Source organism: Trachemys scripta, chromosome 3 (genome assembly GCF_013100865.1).
Source record: "Trachemys scripta elegans isolate TJP31775 chromosome 3, CAS_Tse_1.0, whole genome shotgun sequence".
NCBI classification, from domain to species: domain Eukaryota; kingdom Metazoa; phylum Chordata; order Testudines; family Emydidae; genus Trachemys; species Trachemys scripta.
In genome coordinates, this window is record NC_048300.1 from 98,450,139 (window position 1) to 98,462,111 (window position 11,973).

General features: G+C 43.5%; 1 protein-coding gene across 2 annotated transcripts in view; it reads right to left on the reverse strand.

The window, feature by feature from the left end:
* STX11 (syntaxin 11) overlaps positions 1–11,452 on the reverse strand; it is a 41,770-nt gene extending 30,318 nt beyond the window's left edge. Inside the window, exons 1-2 of one of the 2 annotated variants that reach the window (XR_004645097.1) lie at positions 10,832–11,452; positions 8,713–9,355 (exon numbers count right to left, since the gene is read on the reverse strand). The gene's annotated coding sequence lies outside the window, so the exon portion shown is untranslated. Of the gene's footprint in view, positions 1–8,712; positions 9,356–10,831 lie in introns of those variants that run through there. The other variant, XM_034765491.1, reaches the window with a different exon arrangement.
* Between the last annotated feature and the right edge of the window lie 521 nt (positions 11,453–11,973).

The following is an 11,973-nucleotide window of genomic DNA, read 5'->3' on the forward strand; positions in this document are numbered from 1 at the left end:
AGAGCATAAACAGGTGGGAGTTGTCTTACCAACTCTGAGAGGCCAATTAATTAAGAGAAAAAAAAACTTTTGAAGTGATAATCAAGCTAGCCCAGTATAGACAGTTAAGAAGTGTGAGAATACTTACAAGGGGAGATAGATTCAATGTTTGTAATGGCTCTTCTTTTTGCGGATACAGACTAACACGGCTGCTACTCTGAAACCTGAACTAACCTCGTTATCTCCAGACTGATTCTTGCCAGCATATTTTTACCTGCCCCTGGAAATTTCCATCACTGCATCTGACGAAGTGGGCATTCACCCACAAAAGCTTATGCTCCAATACATCTGTTAGTCTTAAAGGTGCCACAGGACTCTCTGTTGCTTTTTCTGGTAAATTTAGGCACCCCCACCTTTTCCCAATTCATAGGGCTCTAGGCGTATACTACTACTGCAGGTTTGCAGGACCTTTTACCAGTGAAAGAGCCTTGCACAGTAATATACTACATAACCTCTATTTATTAACAATCACCAAAACCAGACTGCACACGCTACACACACAGTGCTCATCACTCCCAATAAGCCAGATGAACTTTTCTTGATGGCCAGTCAGGATCAGGTCCATCTGGGGGCCTACAGGTTCTGCACGGTGTCATTGGCAGAGGGTTGAGGTCTGACAGCTCTGATCTTTGGGGCTGTGTCCTGGAGTTGGTTCCCAAAGAACTTCCTTTTCGACCCCAGTTTATACAGTGAAATTTGAGTCCTGCTTAGCTGTACCTTAACCAATCATTATACTGAAATCTATCTAACCAATCCTAACGTCGTGTAACAAAATTCTCTAATCAATTCTACCCCACCTCCTAGCAAAATTAATTATGTAATAGACAGAAACAATTAAAGAACCAGACAGAGACCATACAGATAAACAATAGGGAAGTGGGGACCATAATGACAAAACAATAAAGAAATGAGGATTTCACAACCACAACTATTGATAAGTGATTTCTTGGCAGACAGAATGATGTCAAACTAAGTTTTCTTCAGCCATCTGAAGATCTGTTTCTGTATCTGGTGACAGTGGGTGTTATTAGCACAAGGTCTCCTTCTTAACAGCCTGATATTCCATTGTTTTAATGTCATTTAGATGGAATGTGAGGATGTGACTTCCTGCTTCTCAGCTAATGGCTGCTGCTCCACTGCTCTTTTAATCTGGCTGCAGACGAAGGCTTTAGGCCTTACAATGTGGCTGCAGACGCAGGCCTTATCCTTACAGTCCCCTCCTTAATGACACTTTTACCAAAGCTGTCATTACTATCAAAGGAGTCCAATACTCGGAGCTGATGAGCTTGGGCTTGCCTCCTTGGTAGGACCAACAAGGGCCTTATTTGACTTTGTATACCAGCTTTCTGTAGTCTTCAAACAGTTCTCTTCATGCAGCAAGCCAAAGCTATTATGCTCACTAATAAAGCCAGTTGGATTCCAATGATCACCACAATGGGGTGAACCATTATATTTAGCATACCAGTTGCAGAAGGTGACCGCCCTAATAGTGTTTCCCACCAGAAGTGATGTCCTGCATCTGCAATAGTTTTCAGCACTTGGCTGATTTTTGTATTATCATGTTGTACTTCAATATGTATTTGTTCTGCTGTCTGTGCAATGTATATTGTAAATGGGAATATAACATAGGATGGATCAACAATTTTCTTATCATGGTCATATTCATGCCTAAAGTTACAGGCATTACATTATGATACAACTATGGTTTAAACTTCAAGTCGTTTACAGTCCATACAGGTGCATAGTATTCAACATTATAACTTATAATTTTCCTAATATTGCAGAAACATCTATTAACTAAATAAGTCATAAAATACAGTTCATTATCGTCTACTACTACCATAGGACAATGACTTCTAACACAAACACGTCCCTTTCCCACATACACAACAGATGACTTTTGTTCAATGAATATATCAAACATACATCTTTGGGTTCCTTTGTCTTTTACATAAAAACATTCATCTCTTTCTTGTAAGTTTTGATCCTCACACACCTATCCCAAATTTTCATGGGCCACACACTGAAAATGTCAATGGTTTTCCATTGTTGGTTTTCTTTATATGCCCAGGAGCGATGATCAGCAGAATACATTTTTCATTAGCTGGATTCCCACAGGTACCACCGGGTGTATATCTATCAATAGTCAGTCTGGGTGTACAGTTACTACATACGCCTGTAGGACCGTTTGATCTGTATTCAATGTAAAATTTACCAATTTCCACCATGCCAATAATTCCTTCTCCCCTTCCGTAACATTTTCCCCTCAAAACTTTTTATTTCCAAAGGCAAATTTCCTTGCATGCCTTCCCAGATTATTTGAATGACCAATTGCTGACTTATTTCCTGGGCCTGTGTACAGGCTAATGTTATGGACACATTTTCTTGTATTGTATCCATAGTTCCTGCTAAAAATAACATCCTTGCTATTGCCATACTGGCAGTATTTTAGAAAATAATTGTTGTGCCATTCCTAATTCTGACAAGGAGACACAGATGGGCTTTCCGAGATGGCCTTTCTTGTATTTCAGTTGTGACATAATTTAGTTTTTTTGCCAATACCTCTATGTTAGTAGCATCCAGTATTCCAACTTCTAATCCACTTCCACCCAAAGCAGTTTCCAATACACTTCTTTGGAGCCTTTTCTTTAGGTTACCCACCCCTCCTGGCTGCCAGGCAAATCCAATAACCTTCAATAGTTCACACTGAGATAGTATTAGGGCAGCTATACCTTCACTGGGCCTTTACTATTCTGTCCCTTATAGTAATTAGGGAAGGTGTTGCAATGGCCTTCCTTTCCTTACATCCAATTTTATACAACACCCAGGTGCATTCAGTTGGGCTTGCATGCTGGAAGTTGATTAAGACTTGCCAATTATTACTGATTTCCTCCCCCCTCCCCCCCCAAGTAGATCCATCGTATTCTGGGTTGCTCTTTAGCTAACACCAGCTTTTCCTAAAGTTCTGAAAGACAAAAAACATTTTTCTACCTCTTTTGGGCATATTTGGAAGCATATTTGGAACAGGGTGGCAGATTATTGCTTAAAATACCCCTTCCTTTTACAAATATCCTTGCTGATTGCAGGCAAAACAGAGGAATTACCCCCATACTTTCCTGTGTTTTTGTTCTATAGGCAGGCCAGGTTTAATGGCTTTTACCCTGTAAGGGTTTAGGGGAAATTATCCCACTGTTCAGTCATTAAATTCATGAGGTGGTGTACCTCAGTTTCCCTTTTTATACAGCAGACCAGGTTTGTAATGTTTTTTCTACTGTGCTAAGCTTTGCGTTTATTCACAGGTAATAGCTGAAAAGCATCATCCTATGACCTTAAAGGACATTTCCAAAAATCATACACACTATACATTGTTACAGGGGAACTTATTAACATTAAATTTATGCTAATGTTTAATATTAACAATAACATTAGCATCAAATCTATTAAAGGTATCTTGTTATACCATGAATTATACCCTTGGGGTTTTGGTGAATTAAAAGGTAGGGGTGTCATGCATATAAGCAGACCTCTTTTTTATTTGTCTTCAGATTTTAGCACTGTGCATACATGCAAAAAAGTATATTTTTTCTACTTAGGGTTAACCTGTCCCTCTTATTCTTAGGGTTGACTTCTTTTTCCACCTTCCTCGAGGGGGAGGGGAGTCATAATTTGAGCCTTTTGGTTTCAGGTATACCTCTACCTCAATATAACGCTGTCCTCGGGAGCCAAAAAATCTTATCGTGTTATAGGTGAAACTGCGTTATATCAAACTTGCTTTGATCCGCTGGAGTGCGCAGCCCTGCCCTCCCAGAGCACTGCTTTACCGCGTTATATTCAAATTCGTGTTATATCGGGTCGCGTTATATTGGGGTAGAGGTGTAGTTTGTTTGCTGAGCAGGTATGTTCATTATCTGCAGCTCCTTTGTGCTGCCATTTATGGGCAGCTCTCTCCTTCCACTATCAGCTAGGTAATTTGCATCAACACAGATGCTTTCTGGCTTGCTTTTGGATCCAAAGCCATTAGCAGCTCAGAGAGACTCAGCTTTAAAAGGGACACAATCAACTTCCACCAGTTTTGATTTCTTTCCACTTTCAACTCCTGTTTCCAAAACACACAGCAATCTGGAAAAAAACAAAAAACCAACCAAACAAAAAAAACCCCACAACCTATTGTGGCTCCCTTTGGAGCCCTAATTGGATTTTAATTAAGTAGCATGTTTTGTTTGCATTTCTTTTACCCCTTCCACAATATACACTGCACATGTCCTGCAAAAAATGCACATTCCTTTCATAGTTTAACTTCTATAACATTGTTAGCCATATCAATTTTTACATAAGGTGTTAACTTTTTTTTTTGTGCTCACAGAGTTTTCATGTACCCTTATGTGACGTTATTGACACAAACTGTGACCGTTTAGATCATTATTGTTGCAACCAAGGTCCTGTAGTGGCACCAAATCTTGTACAAAGGAGGTCAAGTAAGGTGTCTAGGAAAATGTTATGATTTTCTGGTTATGATTATGCTATCTGTATGCATGTATCATTTTTGTATTTAAAGTTATAAGTACAGCTATACTGGCTGTATTTCAAACTTGTGCTATGCTTCTGAGTGACACCCCAGACAATTTGGCATCAGCACTGCCTAGCCTGCTTGATGGCCCATTAAGGGCCATCAGCTATACAAGTGACCGACAGAGAGAAGACAGATACATCTTATAACTCAGCAGTGCATGCAGGGACATGCCTATGAAGAGAACTCTAAGGCTTCCAAGCCATATGCTGGGCAGCTTGTGTGTGAAACAAAGGAAGCGCAGGCCGCATGACAGAGGATATAAAAGGCCCTGGAAAACCCCCCATTTTGTCTTCAAACCTGCTTCTAACCTCTGGAGGAACTTTGCTATACTAAAGCTCTGAACAAAGGATTGAATGACCATCCAAGCTGTGGGTATACTCCAGAGACTTGATTTGAGGCTGCAGTTTATCCCACCACTGCTATAAGCCTGAACCAAGAACTTTGCAATGGTTGTATGTATTTGATTCCATTTAACCAATTTTAGCTCTCATCTATGTTTCTTTCTTTTTATGAATAAACCTTTAGATTTTAGATTCTAAAGAATTGTCAACAGTGTGATTTGTGGGTAAGATCTGACTTGTATATTGACCTGGGTCTGGGGCTTGGTCCTTTAGGATTGGGAGAACCTTTTTTCTTTTATGGGGTATTGGTTTTCATAACCGTTCATCCCCATAAGGAGTGGTGCTGGTGGTGATACAAGGGAACTGGAGTATCTGAGGAAATTGCTTATATAACTTCTGATTAGCCAGTGGGGTAAAACCGAAGTCATCTCGGTTTGGCTGGTTTGGTGTGCCTTAGTAATAAAGGAACCCCAGCCTTCGGCTGTGACTGCCCTGTTCTAAGCAATTTGTCCTGAATTGATACTCTCAGTAGTGTCCCGGCTTCCTTACACCTTATCAAAGTGATAGTCTGATTATTCAGAGTCACCTTAAGGCTCAGTGTTTCTAACATTGCTTTTTTCTGTGCCTCACCCCTGCTGTTGCTCCAGAGGGGCACTGTCTTTTTTTAATTTCTTATTCTTTTACTACAGCTCTTATCTGCTATTTTGTTACCAAAAAACAAATCCAGATTCTCTTCCCATTCTCCTGGTTTTGACTGCCCTTCTGCAGCCACAACTTTGATCTTGAATGTTATAAAGCATATGAGGTGCCTTAAGGGTTAAATGCTAAATACCAAAGCCAAACAACACTAGTTACCTGTGATTGGCAAAAAGTGTCCGTCAGGTTTGCAACTTTGAATGAAAGATTCAAATGGATTTTTAGTGGTATTATTTAAAAACAAAACAAAAAACAATTTATCTTAAACCTACAAAACAGAGTTTTACAAACTTGGGGCGGCATTCCGGCCATTTTTTTTTTTTTTTTTTTTTTGGCTTGGGCAGTTGCGCTCTCGGCGCTTGGGGTGGCAAAAAACCTAGAGCTGGCCCTGGGTTTAGGTCCTAATCACTCCACATATTTACACAATATATTTACTTACACACACAGAGGTACATACATACTCTTTTGCTTAACATCCCTTACACTGCTTTAATTTTTTCACAGTACATAAATTACATTTGTATACATTTGGGGACAGTTAAGTTCCAATAGAAACCCTTTATGTTGTTTTAGCAAATCTGACTAAGTTGTTCATAGTTAAATTATTTAAATCAGATTGTCTCTTTTCCTGGCATATTTACAGACATTCAGTTGGAAAAGGGCCCATTTTTCCTTCAGAATGGCTGCAAAGAAACCAAGAATTCTTTTTCTATAACACTTTTTATTGTTAACGTTTTTACAAGCTTCAGCTGCTTAATTCCCAACAGCCTCTGCAGACTTAACTTCTCACTCTCTTTCCTTGCTTATCTCCCAAAATGACACCTCCATCAGCCCAGATATCACGATTCCAAGTATTGTCCCAAGGAGTCTGGTGGCACCTTAAAGACTAACAGATTTATTTGGGCATAAGCTTTCGTGAGTAAAAACCTCACTTCTTCGGATGCCCAAATAAATCTGTTAGTCTTTAAGGTGCCACCAGACTCCTTGTTGTTTTTGTAGATACAGACTAACACGGCTACCCCCTGATACTTGACAAGTATTGTCCCAGGGATCTGAAATCTCCAGGCCTCTACTTACTCCTCCCTTTCTCCTGCCACTATGCCCCTCAGGGCTTCCAACCTGTTTCCCAATCTTTTTATCTGTTGCCTGCCTGCTTGCTTGGGCTTGATTCTGATTTCCTCACTGAACCATCCCTTCCCACAAGCACAGGCTTTGTCCCACTAACCATTTAGCAAGGAGGGTGGGGTCTTCAACTAGCCCCATCCCTCCTGGTCCCTTTTCTTTGTTCCCTTTCTCTCTTGTTGTTCTGGGGTACGGTGACCAGATCACCTAAGTCAAATATCGGGATGCGGGGAGGGGGGGTGGCGGGAGGGGGCAGGGCAAACCCCCCCCCCACACACACCTTCCTCCACAAGTGCTGGAGGGAGGCCCGGGAGACGCAGGGGAAGCGCGGGGCCGGGGTGAGAATCTGGCCTGGTCCCGAGTGCAGGCAGGACTCAGTTGGGTGGTAGGGAGAGGAGGGGGGCGGCCCGCGGTGCCAGGCGGTGGCTGTTCTCCCCCCCGGGCAGCAGGACTCGGGAGCAGTCGCTGCTGCAGCTCCCACTGCCGCGGGGGGAGGAAGCGGCCGATGGCCAAGCTCGGTGGCTGTGGCTCTGGCGCCCCCGAACCCTCCGAGCCTGGGCCTGTTACGGGAACCCAGCAGCGCGCACACTTCACCCAGACCCTGGCCAGTCGTGTCTGGGCTGCTGTCCAGCTGGTGCAATCCCACGGTGGCCCCGAAGTGGGGGCAGCAGGCCCCAGCCCCCCCGTCCCGCTCGGGTCCTGCAGGGGAACGAACGGGGCTGGGCTGCCGATGCCTCCGCCCCGGGACCGCCGCGGGATAGCACCAGCTGGGCACGCAACTGGCCAGGGGCTGGGTGCAGCATGCGCGCTGCTGGGTCCCCGCAACAGGCCCAGGCTCGGGAGATTTGGGGGCGCCAGAGCCACAGCCACCGAGCTGGGCCATCGGCCGCTTCCTCCCCATGCGGCAGTGGGAGCTGCAGCAGCAGCAGCTGCTCCCAAGTCCCGCTGCCCAGGGGGAGAGAACAGCCGCCGCCTGGCCCCGCAGGCCTCCCCACTACTCTCCCTACTGCCCGACTGAGTCCTGCCTGCACTCGGGGCCAGGCCAGACTCTCACTCACTCTGGCCCCGCGCTCCCCCGGCGTCTCCTGGGCCTCCCTCCACAAGCGCTGGAGGGAGGAGGAATGGTGAGCCTGGGGAAGAGGCGGGGATTCGGGGAGGGAGCCAATGGGGGAAGGAGGGGGTGGAGTCGGGGCAGGGGGGCGCGAGCACTTCCGGGCTCTGGAGTATTTGCTTGTTTGTCCTGTGTCCCGACCTAACGTTGGTCGGGACGCGGGACAAACAAGGAAATATCGGGACAGTCCCGATAAAATCGGGACGTCTGGTCACCCTATTCTGGGGTGCTCATTCTGCCAGATAGGTAGCGACCCTTTCTGAAGGAAGGCACAGGTACTTTGTTATTATTTACTGTGTTAGACTCTTATCAGTTCAGTCCAAAAGACCTTAGGCTGCCCAGGCATTCTCTACCAAATCTGTTACCTGCACACATTAGGGCACCCCACTTTTTCCCAGTCCATAGGGTTCCAGGCGTAACCTGGTTAATTTAGGCACCCCCATCTTTTCCCAATTGGTAGGACTCCAGGCAAAAAGCACCTACCTGTACCCAATTCCTAGGGCTCAGGGTGTAACTAACCTGGTCAATTTAAGTACTCACACCCTTTCCCAGTACATAGGGCTCCGGGTGTATACTACTACTGCAGGTTTGGAGGACCTTTTACCAGTGAAAGAGCCTTGCACAGTAATATATTACATAACCTCTATTTATTAACAATTACCAAACCAGACTGCACACGCTACACATACAGTGCTCACCACTCCCAATAAGCCAGATGAACTTTTCTTGATGGCTAGTCAGGATCAGGTCCATCTAGGGGACTCCAGTTTCTGCACAGTGTCATTGGCAGAGTGTTGAGGTCTGACAGCTCTGATCTTTGGGGCTGTGTCCTGGAGGAGAACTTCCTTTTGGACCCCAGTTTATATAGTGAAACTTGAGTCCTGCTTAGCTGTACCTTAACCAATCATTATACTGAAATCTATCTAACCAATCCTAACACAGTGTAACAAAATTCTCTAATCAATTCTACCCCACCTTAATTAATTTATACCTAGCAAAATTAATTATGTAGCAGACAGAAACAATTAAAGGACCATACAGATGAACAATAGGGAAATGGGGACCATAATGACAAAACAATAAAGAAATGAGGATTTTACAACTATTGATTAGTGATTTCTTGACAGACAGAACGGTGTCAAACTAAGTTTTCTTTAGCCAGCTGAAGATCTGTTTCTTTATCTGGTGACAGTGGGTGTTATTAGGACGGGGTCTCCTTCTTAACAGCCTGATATTCCATTGTTTTAATGTCATTTAGATGGAATGTGAGGATGTGACTTCCTGCTTCTCAGCCAATGGCTGCTGCTCGGCTGCTCTTTTAATCTGGCTGCAGACGAAGGCCTTATCCTTACAGAGACGGTCTGGAAGATCAGATGGGTCAGGACTGAGGCTCCTCCTGGGCTCTTGTCTTTCTCATGATCTATGCAATTTTTATTATCTCCTCAATAGATTTGCTGCAATGCTGTATTACTGTTACTAATTCATGTTTTAGAAAAGGGAATGAACAGTGAGATGCCATAAGTTGCAGAAAATAATTAAGTTGCAGAAATTAGTTAAGACTAAAGAAGACAGTGTGGAATTTCAGAGGGAACTAAACAAGCAATCTGAATGGTCAGTGTGAGGAACATCCACCAGAAAATTGGTGTGGGAAAGAGCAGCTACGCTCTGCACCTCCAAGCTGGGAGGAGGTGGAAGCGGCACAGAAAGGATGCCCATTGGCACACTGGGCAACCCCCCTTGGTAAAACATGAAAATAAAGCTCTTACACCAGAACAGGCTAGAGCCATGGGAAAGCACGTGGGCCCTTGTGACCAAGATACAGTGCTTAACTGGTTAGCCAAATTATCTGTCACACCACATTTGTCTCAAGATGATGTGATATGTATACTAAGTGAATGTATGTCTAATGATGATTTTGCAACTCTTCCTTATAATGTATTAATTGATGCAAATAATGAACCATCTACTATCTATTCATTTGTATTTTGATTGTTTTATCCACATGATAATGTAATGGGCAAGGCAAATTCAGAAAAACAGAGTGTAGATGAAAGGCCAGAAAAATATTTTCTGAGGAAAAAATTGTTATTCTGGTTGGCTAGACTAGGGGTAAACTGGGATAATCACTTATGATACACCAGAGTTAAGAGAACTTTATGTGCAGGGTTTATCTCCTAACATACGGCTAGCTAGAGCCAACAGTCGGCTGCCTTTACTAGAAGCAAGAGCATGGGAGATTTTTGAACTCCAGCAACTAGTCCATCAAGGAACATCAGCAAAAAAGAAGGTAGCTGCATATAATAGTAAGGAGACTACTGGTAAATGGTAAAAGCAGCCACACAGGACAAAGTTCCGCCACTACTAAACCCCTGGACAACAGAAACGTTATGTTTAGAGGAACTGGAGATGAGATAAGGATTTTTAAAAAGCTTATGCTAAAAATATTGTCTCAGTATGAGCCATGGGACAAGCTAAATAAGCAGAGACTGTCAGCAGAGGACATGTTTCTAAAATTGGCTAAATATGAATTGGGCAAAAGGCTGGAGGGCCAAGCTCCGACACTCCGGTAGAGTCTGTCTCCACTAGCAGTACTTACTGAGGAAGCCGAGTTTCCCGAGCCCCTGTAGATAACGACGAATGGGGCAGGCCTACAGTAAAAATTAAAATAATGGGAAGCTTCGGAAAAATAGAACAATCAATGCTGGTGTATACAGGGGCTTCCACTAGTTTGTTATGTCTCAAGGGAAGTCCTATAGCTAAGAACTTGCCAGTAAGAGAACTGAAATCTTTGGTCTCATATAATGGTAAAGAAAATGTCATTCCTTTTACTTATGAAGTTACATGCCATATTGGGTCTCTATCTACACAGGTCTTTTGGACTGCAAAAACTGGATGGTACAGGCATATTAGGAATAAATCTGTTGCAGCAATTGGATATAACTATTGACTTACCTGATAGGATGTTGATTCAAGCCGAACACGTAGAAGCAGGTATTCTAATCCCTGCAACACACCGCATCTGTGCTGCCAAGGCTCCAGAAGAACTGCAGCTTCCTATATGGGAAACAGAAATCCAACAAGTTACCAAAAAATCCGACAAGTTACAAGGAGGTGTTTGCTCCTAACAAACTAATTTGCGGAAAGGTCCAAGCCTCAATAAAGGTAGAAGGTCCTGATCCAAAGCCTATACATCAATACCGGTATTCTGCTGAGGCGAAGGAGAGGATTCGATCCACAATAGAGGCATTATTGAATCAAGAAGTGCTGATACCTTGTCAAAGTGTCTGAAACTCTCCTATCTGGCCAGTTAGAAAGGTTGATGGAAGCTCCTGGAAGTTAACCGTGGACTATAGGGGATTAAACAAGGTGACACCCAGGTTGGCCCCTGTTGTTGCTAAATTTCCAGAGGTGATGAATTTAATCACCGAAGGTGCGTGCTGGTACAGCGTCCTAGACATCTCTAATGCCTTCTTCTCCATACAACTCCATCCCTCCTACTACTATAAATTTGCCTTCACTTATGAAGAACAACAAGTCACCTTTACAAGGGTTCCCCAAGGGTATCACAATGCTCCGAGTTTATGTTATTGCATCGTAGCAGCATTATGGAAAACCTCCTCCTACCGTGACAACATTGTCAGTTATGTAGATGATATACTGATAGCTACCAAAAGATTCCTGTTTTTGAGTATGACCAGGATGAGGATTCAGAAAAAGATGTATATACACAAGAGACTTTAAAAATGAGGAATATGATGAGGAGTATGACAAGAATTACGAGAAGGAAAACAAAGGAGCTAGAATCCAAATGATGCCAAGGGCCCCAACTAAACCCTTTCCAGGAGGAAGTTAGGACAGAAGCACCGCCTAAGGCACCGCTTAAAATATGCACTTTTGGATTTAAATAGGGAAAACAAGATCGGCCAGCAACTCGAATCCCTCTCACTCCTGCATATTGGGTCGTCCCTGAGGATGTAATGACTGGATTATCCAGCATTTACTCCTACGTAATGGAAAGGTATTGTTATTTAGTTATAAAGGAGAATAAAGGCAACAACTCACTGGTGTCATTCACCCTACACGACAATCGAACA